Raw genomic sequence first — 11,963 nt, 5'->3', positions numbered from 1 at the left:
GGAGACAGAATGTTCTCCGGTCTGGCTGAATGATCGCATTCATGTCAGGTGGTTGAGGTCAACCCGTTCTGAATGCTGGCAAATTGGGCCCGCTGTGGGACCGCTCGGTTCTATGCTCTGTTCACATGCATTTGGCTGCAGTATCAAACATCTAACAGAGAGCACCTTGGATTGTTTATTCTTCTCATTCACAGCAGTGGATGCTGGTGATCCACATCACAGCTGTAGGTCACAACGCTCCTACGCACCCCCCTCTCTCTCTCTCGCAATTCAACTCAGTTCCATTCAATGGCTTCATTGGCAGGAAAAGAAGTTTGCCAAAGCATCAAAGCACAATTTGATTTCACAAAGATTTTGAGTTGCACCAAAGAAAAACAAGAAAACTGATAACATTAGAAAAATACATCCAGTAAATGTATAACAGAAATTATATGAAGAAAAAATGTCTCATGCATTCAACCATGCTCAAGTATCGAGCTGATACGCACACACATGCATATTGTATATTTGTTCGTTTATCCCTCTTGCACTTTTCCACATTTTACAATCTCTCGTACAATCTGGAATTCAAACAGACTTCAAGTTTATTTTACACAGCACATTTCATACGAAAGGCGCAGACTCAGTGTGCCTAAGATTAAAAACGTAGGTGAAAGTCATACAAGACAAGCATATAAAATAGAAAACAGGAAACAGATACAAAAAGCACAGACAACGGCAAACACGGCACACGCCACCTGAGACCCACCCACACAAACCGGCCGCAAACAGCTGAGACACGATCAAGCAAACACAAACGCCTAAACCTTCCCCAACGACTTGACTTCCAACCTGACTAAAGGCTCCTGAGAAAAAATGTTTTATGTCTACTTTTAAAAGAAAACATAGTTTAGTAGACCTTGATTCAATTGGTAGAGAATTCCAGAGAGAGAGTAGGACCATAATGACTGAAGGCACCAGAAGCAGCTTTAGAATTAATTGTAAGTGTAATGAGGAGACCTTTACTTGATGGTCTAAGGATCTGTTCAGTTTGTATTCAGTGAGCATGTCACCAATGTAGGAACGAGCTAAGCCGTGCATAGATTTAAAAACAATGAGAAGTATTTTAAAATCAGTTTGCTGTTTTACTGGGAGCCAGGGAGTTTGTTTAACGACTGCTGTGTCAGTCCAGCAAAAAGTGCGTTAAAGTTTATCTTTGTTTTTTTACCTTTTAATTAAAGGTATAATCTCGAAGATCTTCTTGTAAATAAATGTCTGTTAAGTCACTGTCTATTGGCAAATGAGGTAACACAATGGTGATTGAGCCTATGGCCCACTGATGAAAGCCTTTGCTTTTGCAGCATTACAGGCTGGGCGTCTGAGGCGACATTCGCGATCACAAGCGGCGCCCAGTAAGTGACACGTTTTCCATCAGCCAGCAGTGGTTGGTCCGCCAGAGAGGGTAGGCGGAGCTAAGCGGCTGCTTTTCAGGTCTCTGCAAGTGTTGTGAGTAAACAGTAATCTACTATGGCTGAACAAACAAAAAAAAGGTCGATGACTACAGATACAACTTCAAAAATAAGTGAAAATCCAAAGACAGTCTAAAAAGGAAAGCGACCATCAGCGAGGTTCTCCCATCTTCGCGACTATCCACTGTCCTCTCTCTAAAATAATTAAGTTAAATAAATAATTTTGTTAAACAAACGCAGTCCAAAAAGCTGAATCTGTTAGATGTGTAAAATGACCTGAAAGCAAGTGGTTCCACCTGATCTCAGTTATGTATTTCACAGCAAAGCACTCAAAGCTTTTCACACTTATATCTGTAAATCATTTTGAATTTCCCCAATCTCAAAATTACGGACTATTTTGTGTCGGTCTATTCCACACATTCCAATAAAATCCATTTTTATTTTGCAGTTATAACACGCCGACACATGGAAAAGTTCAAGGGGGGAGAATGCTTATGCAAGGCCGTGGATGCACTCACACACACGCCCCAGTGGCGAGTGGCCATGCGTTCCTGCACACACACAGATTCTGGCAGCCGCTGAGCTGGAGTCAACCAAGCCAGACAATATTCTCTGTGGTCGCAGCTCATTGGGAACAAAGGCGAACCCAGGCCCTGTAAGAGCGAGCCAGATTCCCCGCTAGTGTGTACGTGTATCTGGTGTGTCGTGGGTGTGTGCCATCAGTCCCGACCTTATCTAGCGCGAGATGAAAAGCGCGCTGATCATTAAGGAGACGTCAAAGAGCAAGGATCAGGCCGCTAAATGAGAGGTGAACACACTCTGACACGTTTAGTTCTGAGGAAACAGTGGGGGGCTTTATATCTGCAGCTGTTTGATGTATGTCATCCAGCATGGGAGTTAATGACAGGGGTGTGCAGGAGAATCAGCCTGCACATACTGTAGTTCCTCACCTGAATCCTGGCATGTAAAGTGAAGTGTATTCAATAATAATGTATGCATCATCTAAGTCTTTCTGTTCATTAGTGCCATCAGTCACTTTGCATGATCAGACGTATAGAGAGCAGTTTGTCATTTTGTCAGAGACACACTTACAGCTCCCTCTAGAGTCCGTCTGAGGAACTGTACTTCCAAAAGAGAAAACTACATTTTTAGCTCCCTAATGAAACCGAATATTTATGTGACATCAATTATTCACACTACTGTGCCGGCACCTCCATAAAACAATATCTCTCATGCACAGAAGATAATGAAGCCTGAGGAGCGTTCACTCTGTCTCGCCTTGTGGGAACCAGCAGCTTCCTGTCTGACTAACATGCATTAGTGTGTGTGTGGAGGCTGACGAGACAAAAGATGATCATTATGTAGCAGAAATGTTGATGTCAGTAGACAGCACACCCACACGTTGTCTAACAAAAGACAAGCCCTCCTGAAAAAACCTCTTTCGGTGTCTGCATGTTCCATTTCTGTTCCTCTATTTTTTGACCATTTTATTTTCTACACCCTCGTCCCACAACGTAAACCCTCATGTTTGGAAGTGAAATGATTGCCTCTTCTTTAGCCACATAGAAAAACCCTCAGCAGAGACGCTGTTGTCAACCAGCCTTGTGTACATTTACCAGAGCACTGTCAAGTTGGAGTTAAACTACTTACTGGAAAGTCGTTGATGAATTTAGGATATTTTCCTTCTAGTTTAATTTCACCTCGACATTTTACTACCCTGACGAATGAGGTTTCACCACAGCAGTTGAGTTCGGTTGTGCTTGTGTTCGGCCTCCTGTGCTTTTTGATGCCTTCATGTTTCATCCCCGTGGAATGGATACCCAACCTGGGGCTGATGGACTGACCAATTAAAAAAATGACTCTCAACACTGCCAATAAGCGAATAAAGGAGCTCATTGGACAATGTATAAAGAAATAACGAGTGTTAATCAGCTGTAGAGGACGTGAACAGCGTCGTTCGTGCTGTCATTATCCACGCTGAGTTTGTAGAGAGTAAAGAAGGTGGAAACGCCATAATGCTGTTTAATTCCAAACATCACTGTTGCCCAGACTGAGTCCTTAAACACATTTTTAATGTTTTGTATCCTCTCTGATTTGGGCTTCAGGCGACAGCGCAGCTATGAAAGCATATTGTCTGTACAGTTTTAAACTGCTGTGTTTATCTTCTGTAAAATGAACATATTTTTTTAGGTTTATTCAAAAGAGAGAGTGAAGTGTTGGTTATGTAGCTTCTGATGTTGTTAGTCATAATAACAACATCAGTTATTATTGTGGAGGATGATGATGATGATGATGATGATGATCCTCAGGTGAAAGTGTCAAACATGCCAAATTAAAAAGGGAAGGGTCTTAAAGGATAAGTTCACATGTTGAGCCATGCTCGCAGCTTTTAACATGCTAGCAGCTTTAGCGATGCTAATGTTGGTAGGTCCACAACTTTCCAAACAAACTGACATATCTAAATAACTGTTGGTTGGACTAACATGACATTTGGTGCAGATTTCCATGAAGCCCAGAGGATAAATCCAGCTGACTTTGGTGATCGTTGGATTTTTCCTCTAGCGCCACCATCAGGTTAACACGTGTAGTTTTATAAACATTAGCTTGAGAACTATTTGGGTTTGTCCAACCATTAGTAATTGCTTCAAGATTCATTTTAATAACTTGCAATCCTTCCACTTATAATCTAGTGTGATCATCGGGTCGAAATTTTTAAACTCTTCAGAATCTTGGATTATTTGGGGTGCTGGTTTAGCTCAGTGGGTAGAGCAGGTGCCCCATATTCAAAGGCCATGGTCCTCAATGTAGGTTCAACTCCCACTTGTGGCCATTTACTGGATGTCATCCCCCACTCTCTTCTCCCAATACTTCCTGTCTCTCTTTAGCTGGATTATGATCCAATACCTGCAAAACAAAAGACATTCCCATTAGCGTTAGCTCTATTATAGGTTTAGTGATACATCTACACTACCAGTCAAAAGTTTGGACACATTTTCTGATACAAGTGAATGGGAAAGTGTGTCCAAACTTTTGACTGGTAGTGTATATGTTAACATGCTAACAGGCTACTGAGATTAAACCTGTTAAACATTAGCTTGTTGGCGTTGTCTTTGTTACATTGTTAGCATGCTAACACAAGCATTTAGCTAAAGCACCACTGTTAAACACCACAAAGTTGCTCTCTTTTAGTTTTCTTTGGGGGTAGATCTTTAATCAATCCTCCCTCGCCATGTGTACACTGAAGGAGGAGGAGGAGGAAAATTAAAAAGAACCATGAACTCCTCCTGAATTTTCTTTATGGGCTTGTAAATCAGAACTTATCCTTTAAGACTGAGGTGCCTTATTATAAGGCGTTATGTAGCTTGTTCTTTAAGGGACGACCTCTGAAATATGAAGACAGCCAAGGGAGTGAAGATTATGACGGTATTAAATGTGTTTTTGATAGAAAGATGTGCATTGAGATATGACTGCATTATCACAGAGCAGACTTTGGGTCCTTGATCCTCTATCATGCCGACTATCAAGATAACCTCTGTGCCGACAAGTCTTTGGAAGCGAAGCCGGAATATAAAACACCACAAACAAGTGATGATGTATATTTTATATCAGTCTGTTCCTGCTCTCATATATTTATCCCGTACTGTATTTGAGAGTGCAGCCAGTCCGTTCAGACGCGTGGAGTCAGCAGTGTTTCCCAGTTCGTATGTGATGCTGTTACAAGTGAGAGATTATTCATTGTGCAATATGATGTCTTCCTGAAGATGTAAAAGATGAAATGTAGAGTCCTGGAACCAGCCTCTTTGAGCTGCTCCAAGCCGCTCTGGCTGGAAGGAGACTAAATCTGCATTGATGTTTAATGCTGCATGATGTTTGTGTAAACAAAGCGAGCACCAGATGACAGGAAGTGAACTCCCCGATCAGCAGAGTCCCTCGGTCGTGCTGCTGAGAGAGAAGAATTTATATCTTATCTTGGTGTTATTTATGTGTTTGCATCAGATTATTTACTAATTGAAATGGATTTATGTATTTTTTTCTCAAAGCTGATTATTATTCAAAGCCTGGGGAGAGGAGCTTCAACTGTCTCCAAGACATGAATAAAGTGTCTGATGAAGTTGATTTGAAAGAGAATTATTTTGACTGCCGGCAGCTGTCATTTCTTTTTTTACAAGTTTCAATTGATGCTGATGTTTGGAAACTGAATCCATGATATGTGTCTGCTTCTGCTCTGAGGTCATGTGAGGTAGAGGATGGGACTCTCCTGCTCTCTTAGACACGTTTATTAGGAATCTTCTTGGACCAGGTGCATCATAAGCCTCTCAGAAACTAGAAGTATAAAGAAATATAGAAAATATAGAGTAAAACTCTGTCAAATATATTAATTATATACTGAAAACGTTAAGAAAATATGTCAATTATATACACAGAATATGTAAAAACTGAATTATATATACACTGAATTGTATATACATGTACTGTTACAAGTTTATAATGTTTACAGTAGGTGTCAGACAGTCAGAGAGTCAGAGGGAGGACTTGAAAAGTGATTTTGCTACACGAAAAATGTATTGAGTCATTTAATCTAGTCTTCAGTCTTTGTGTTTCTGTTGGCAGGTGGAAAAGTGCCATTTGGATAAAACAATGAGGCTTTTTGGCCACTAGGGGGCAGTGAAACACGCTGTAAACCATAGACTATAAAAAGACAGACTACATGGCAGCCCTCTAAAAGTGAAGCCAAAACATTTCAAGTTTCCATACCTGTGAGCGTTAACCTCAGACCAACACAAAGAAGCTGTTCTGATGTTAAACACGCCGGTGTTTTTTTTTTGGTGAGTTAAGTGTGTGTTTTGGTTAGCGGAAGTGGCTACGGCGGCGCCACATGCCGATCTCTACTGCGCAGACTCCAGCTCCAAATGACATCACCATGGCAACATGGCAGCGCCTATCACGGGGGCTATTTCGGCATCACTTTCTTACAATGGGAGCAGATGGAGACGCGTCAACCATCTACATATACATCATCGTCATCGTCATTGCTGTAAACACATAACACAGACATAGTGTATTATCACCTTTTAAGTTTGTACAGTGAACATGTTGGACGATCTGTGCTAAATTTAACACATTTTGAAATTATTTCTGTTGCCAACCGACAAATTTGATACATCTTTGTTTTAGTCTCTGTAAACTAAACTTCAGTCAACGACTTAAAGTTGTAATCTGGAAGATCTCAGTTTCGTTCTCTTTGGCGGCACCTGTGGCGATAAACAGGAATTGCGGGAGCACACTTCTCAGATATCCAGACAGTGTTGCATGTGTGACGTCCACGTCCATGTTTTTTGTTTTTCAGTTTTTTAAAGTATGACAAAAACCTCAAATTTACATATTTCTGTAAACAATATGACTTCTGCCAACCAAAGCAGCAGGTGTGTGACTAAAACATTATTGTCCAAAACTAATCGAACCTTCTTCCTAAAGTATCGGGACAATGTGTACTCAGCGTTTTGCTGTGACTCTTTTTCACACTGCTCTCATTTGTAAACAGCCTCTGTAACGAGGAGTTAATGTGTCTGTAGGATTTCTGGAGTTGCAGATAAAGTCGGTAAGTGTAACTCACAGTGAATCTAAATATATGTAGCATGTCTGTGTGGTGTCACACATGCGCTCCTGACATTTTCCTGAATATTTCAGCACAGTCTTCCCCTGAATATTTTTAGAGTTGCCCTTTCACACATGCCCTTTAGTGGGAGATTTTCCCTCTTGGACGAGAGGGGGAAATATTTGACAACTAATTCTATTTCTTTTTTCATCTGTCAAAAAGACGAACAACCCCGATTGATTAACTTACTGGACACTCTCCCCTTCCACCCTGTCTCTCACATACCTGGAGCAGCGCCTCCATACATGCTCACATAGTTTGAAAACTTCTGCACAACACGACCTGCTCGGCACCGAACAGCAGACAGACAAAGTCATTAGGGACTACACCAGATATTTCCCTTTGGAGTTTGTTGAGACCAAAAAATTCAAGTTAACATGCAATGTTTTATTCACAGCTCGCTGCAGAGCCGAAAGAGACCAAAAATGATTTCATGTACCCACGTGTGTGTGTGTGTGTGTGTGTGTGTGTGTGTGTGTGTGTGTGTGTGAGCATGTGTGTGCCTATGTTTATAAAAGTGTACAGTAGATCAATCATGGCCTGCTCATAAGGCCCAAAATGAGCGCTAAAGTTCTGGCAGATATTGAGGCTTAGTGAAGATCACAGGAGTGAGGGAGGGGTGAGAGTGAACTGATATTTTCTTAAAGACAGCAGAGCAGTGAAGAAACATCTCAGCACCTGTGGGGAAAGGTCACTCTCACGCTAACAAGCTATTCTCTGCCTCTACACAGACCTCCTCTGTTCCTTAAACCCCCCCCCCCCTGCCTTCTGCTGCAGGTTGTTGCTGCAATTGTTTTGAATTTCCAACGTTTTCTGGCTGCACACACTTCTCTCGGTCCACTTCCTCCACGCCTTTCCTGCTCTTTCATTCCTTGTTCTCTAAACAGGAAAAAAAAAAGTGTCTTTACCTTTTCCAAAAAAGTCACTTTCTGTTATTGAACACTTAAAATGTTTATTCCCACCAATGACAGAAAATCTGTAGCCCACCGCTGCCTCCGTGTTTCCAAAAATATTGTGGCTGGCAGCGGTGCCTGGCAGACACAGGGCTCTGTCATTACAGTGAAGTTTACAATAGTGTGCTTGCATGTAATGCAGCAAACATGGCGTCCCCCCGGGAGAAGCACTGTGATTAAAAATAATGCAGTCTGCTGTGACATTCGAGGAGGACGCTCACTCCTTTAATGTGCACTGGCCTCTCAGCTGTGACCTGAATCACAAACAAATCAAATGTATGTCCGTTCCCTAATTCAGACAAATAAAAGAGTATCATTTTGCAGTCTACCGCCGCGTCTCATGAGGCATCAAAACTCTGGCTGTGTATTTACTCGACCACACAAAACACTGGCCGCATCCGCCTGAATTCACGCTCACGCTGAGTTATGATTGTGCATGAAACCACCGTGTTCAGCAGACAGTAAGATTCAGTGCTAATGCTCCCTGCAAACCTCAGACATGCTGCACACAAAGAGCCTTTCAGTTCATTGTTGGATCATCTGAATCTATTTGTTGTTGTTGTTTTGAATCTTCCGTGAAAACCACAGTGCTGAGTCGCTCTTGTAAACATGCAGGAATCTGCGGGGTTTGTGTTTTGGTCGCACTTATTCCGGTTGTCAAGACTCTCCTTTAGATCGATTTTCCCCACACGACACCGTCGACCTGCCTGTTGTTATTGGCATGCATATCCGCTCAGTTTATTTAGCCTCTGTGTAATTGACAGCCCTTGTGTTGTGTGTGCCGCTGGACCACCACCAAGTGCTGGTTCCAGTTAAAATGTCCCTTCTGATCACCTTGGTTAGCTGTGAGATAAAGGCTGTGACGTGTTGTTCTCCTTAGATCTGTTGCTGAAGGGTTCTGTGTCAGTCACTAAATCCCTGGAGTACGAGGAGGAAAAAGGGATAAAAGCTGACAGTAGAAGGCCTATGAACCCTATGCTCCAAGATTTCCTCATTCACGTAAGAGAGTACAATCTTATTCTAATTCATAGCAAACTCTACTGAAATATGTTGTAAAAAACTGTATTACTTATCACCAGGGAAACATCAACGCAGCTAATTTGTTGGAGGTAAAAAAGGACTGATGTTTACATTTGCACAGGCCACACGGTCTGACAACACCGACAGCTGCAGAGGTCGTCTGTACAAACACATCTTACAGTCCATTTTTATGTTTGTTGTTAGGCAGCTAATAGTGATTGAATATAACTTGAGCAAAAGAGGAAGTCAGGTACAGGTAGAGAGGAGGTTTGGTTAAACAACACACTGTAGAACCAAAAGTCAACATTGACTTAATTAATTGTACCTAATTAACGTCAGGAATGTCAAGTAATTACTGAACGTAACTCATGTAACTCATGTAACTAATGTACTTATTTCAACCCAAACCGTGATCTTTTCCTAAACCCAGTTAAGTAGTTTCAGTCCCTAATCCAAACCAAAACTGCGACCATTTTGCAACATGTGCTCCTTGTGTTTGTTGTGTACACCTGTCAGTGTAACTCTCCAACAATCAAATTAGTCTTTTAAGCTAGAAGGTTCCTGGTTCAAATCCCTAATCAGATGTAGGGGGCCTCACCTCGTGGAGTTTGCATGCATGGGTTCCCTCCGGGTACTCCGGCACAGTCCAAAGACATTCTCGTTAGGTTCATTGGTGACTCTAAATTGCCCGTAGGTGTGAATGTGAGTGTGAAAGGTTGTCTGTCTCTATGTGTCAGCCCTGATTGACTGGCGATCAGTCAAGGGTGAAGCCTGCCTTCGCCAAATGAAAACTGGGAAAGACTCCAGCCCCCTCTGACCATGAACAGGATAAGCAGTACAGATAATATGGATGTTATTGGCCTATTACCCTCTTATTCTACTATCCAGTTCGGGATGCGTCAGGTCCATTGCACACAGGGAATTGTTCCAGCCTGCTGAAGCCTGTACGCCAGGAAGGGAAAAAAAGAAAGGCAATGCATTTGATAACTGTTATTAAACGTTCTTGTTGAATTTTTTTTTTGTGAAGTATTGAAAAAATAATCCAAAATCTGCAGCAATTACTGTTTATAACCTACAATCTACTTGATAGCAAGCTGGAGAGGTTGTTGAAGTAGCTAAATCTGTAATTGTTTTGTTGTTCAGGCACACAAAATTAGTCTAAAAAAATGTAATCAAATGAATGAGGTGATTTTAAGCAGGGATGATAAGCAGTCATTTTATTTCAGGGTAAAATAAACCACAACTCAGCCTCACTGGAATGAGGCCTGCTCCGGCCCCTAGACACAATGAAGGAAGAGTTTGCACAAAGCAAGATGCTTTTAAACACAGTTGTTTGCATCAAGTAAGCACTCCTTTTCATAAAACTAACATGAAACTAAAAGATAATATAAACATGCATTCTGCCACTACAATGTACACAGCTACTTCTTCTAGATTTGTTCCGTTCTGGTCTTTTCTGTACAGTACAAACGTTTTCTTAACATAGCGTTTTATATCTTCTGTCATGTTCGGTGAATGTTTAACGGCCTGTTTGCATTGTGAAATTACTGTTCGTGGTCCATTTAGTGATTAGTGGTCTGAAGCACAGCCAGAAAAAAAGGTATTTGGATTATTTTTCCACATGGACCACATGCCTGCACACACACACACACACACACACACACACACACACACAGAAACTGGTCCAAACTCTGCTGAAACACACACGTTGAGCTTTGTGTTCCAGGTTTTATTTTTCACAGGGACATCAGTTCATTTCAGCAGAACGAAACACAGCTGGAGCTTCTGGGACGCAAACAATGCTGCGGCAGTGACCATGCCAAACACACAGAAACACACTCTCTCTCACACACACACACACACACACACACACACACACACACACACAGAGGCAGACAGAGCATCCTTCCTGCAGTTCGCTGGACATCATTCAATGACACTGTTCAGGTACGTTACACAGTTTAAGACTTGCAGAGTGAATTTGTTACCTTGTCCTTAGCGGAGTCTTCTCTGTTATTGTGATTACTGATATTATTCCTCTTCCTTTCTGTTGTCATGTTCTCTCCCTCCATCCCAGAAATACGGGCATTTTTACCTTTATTTATCGGACAGCTGAAGAGAGACAGGAAATATTGGGAGTAGAGAGAGGGGGATGACATGCAGCAAAGGGCCGAGGGCAGGAGTCGAACCTGCGGCCGCTGTGTCGAGGACTGTAGCCTCTGTATGTGCAGAGTGCTTCCAGATTCTTCTTCCAGGTCAGGGACGTTGGAACTATTTTCTGGGAGGTGGTGCTGTGTTGAATGCATCAATCTGAAGCAAAATTAAGAGCCTAGATGTATGAAGAACTTGCTGCCCGATCAACTTGCACACTGTCACGCACATCTCACACTCACCAAGTCCTCTATTATCTACTGTGCCTTTTGCCTGCATTGCCAAAATGAGCTGTCCTGTGTGTGCAAAACTCAAATGCAGTATTGCACACACACTATGCCACTGTGGCCATGTTGGCGAACAGCATTGCACTTTCACGTGTTGGCAAAAAGTACTTTCACTCCCATTAACAGAGTATATTCTATGAAAAAGAAATGTAGGCTACAAACTGTAAACATCTGAGTCAGCTGGATTGATCATGATATATATTTTTACATCAAAGGTTTGCACACGCATCAAGAATCCAGCCACAAGCATCATAGCAACGGCCCTGACAACACACATTGATTAATTGACACACAGACAGACAAATCCATGTTGAATTCAGACGCATGGTGTTTTGATTGGGTTCGGTAATACTGAGTGGGACAGAACATGATAAACGCCTATGTAAGCGCTGAAAACAAGTATATTATTATTTCAATTGTTGTGAAAACTGGGACATTTTAGTGTTCT

The sequence above is a fragment of the Semicossyphus pulcher genome, unplaced genomic scaffold (genome assembly GCF_022749685.1).
Source record: "Semicossyphus pulcher isolate SPU_LCO1_2020_fin unplaced genomic scaffold, fSemPul1.0.p SCAF_12, whole genome shotgun sequence".
Lineage (NCBI taxonomy): Eukaryota > Metazoa > Chordata > Actinopteri > Labriformes > Labridae > Semicossyphus > Semicossyphus pulcher.
This window is presented reverse-complemented; position numbering follows the sequence as displayed.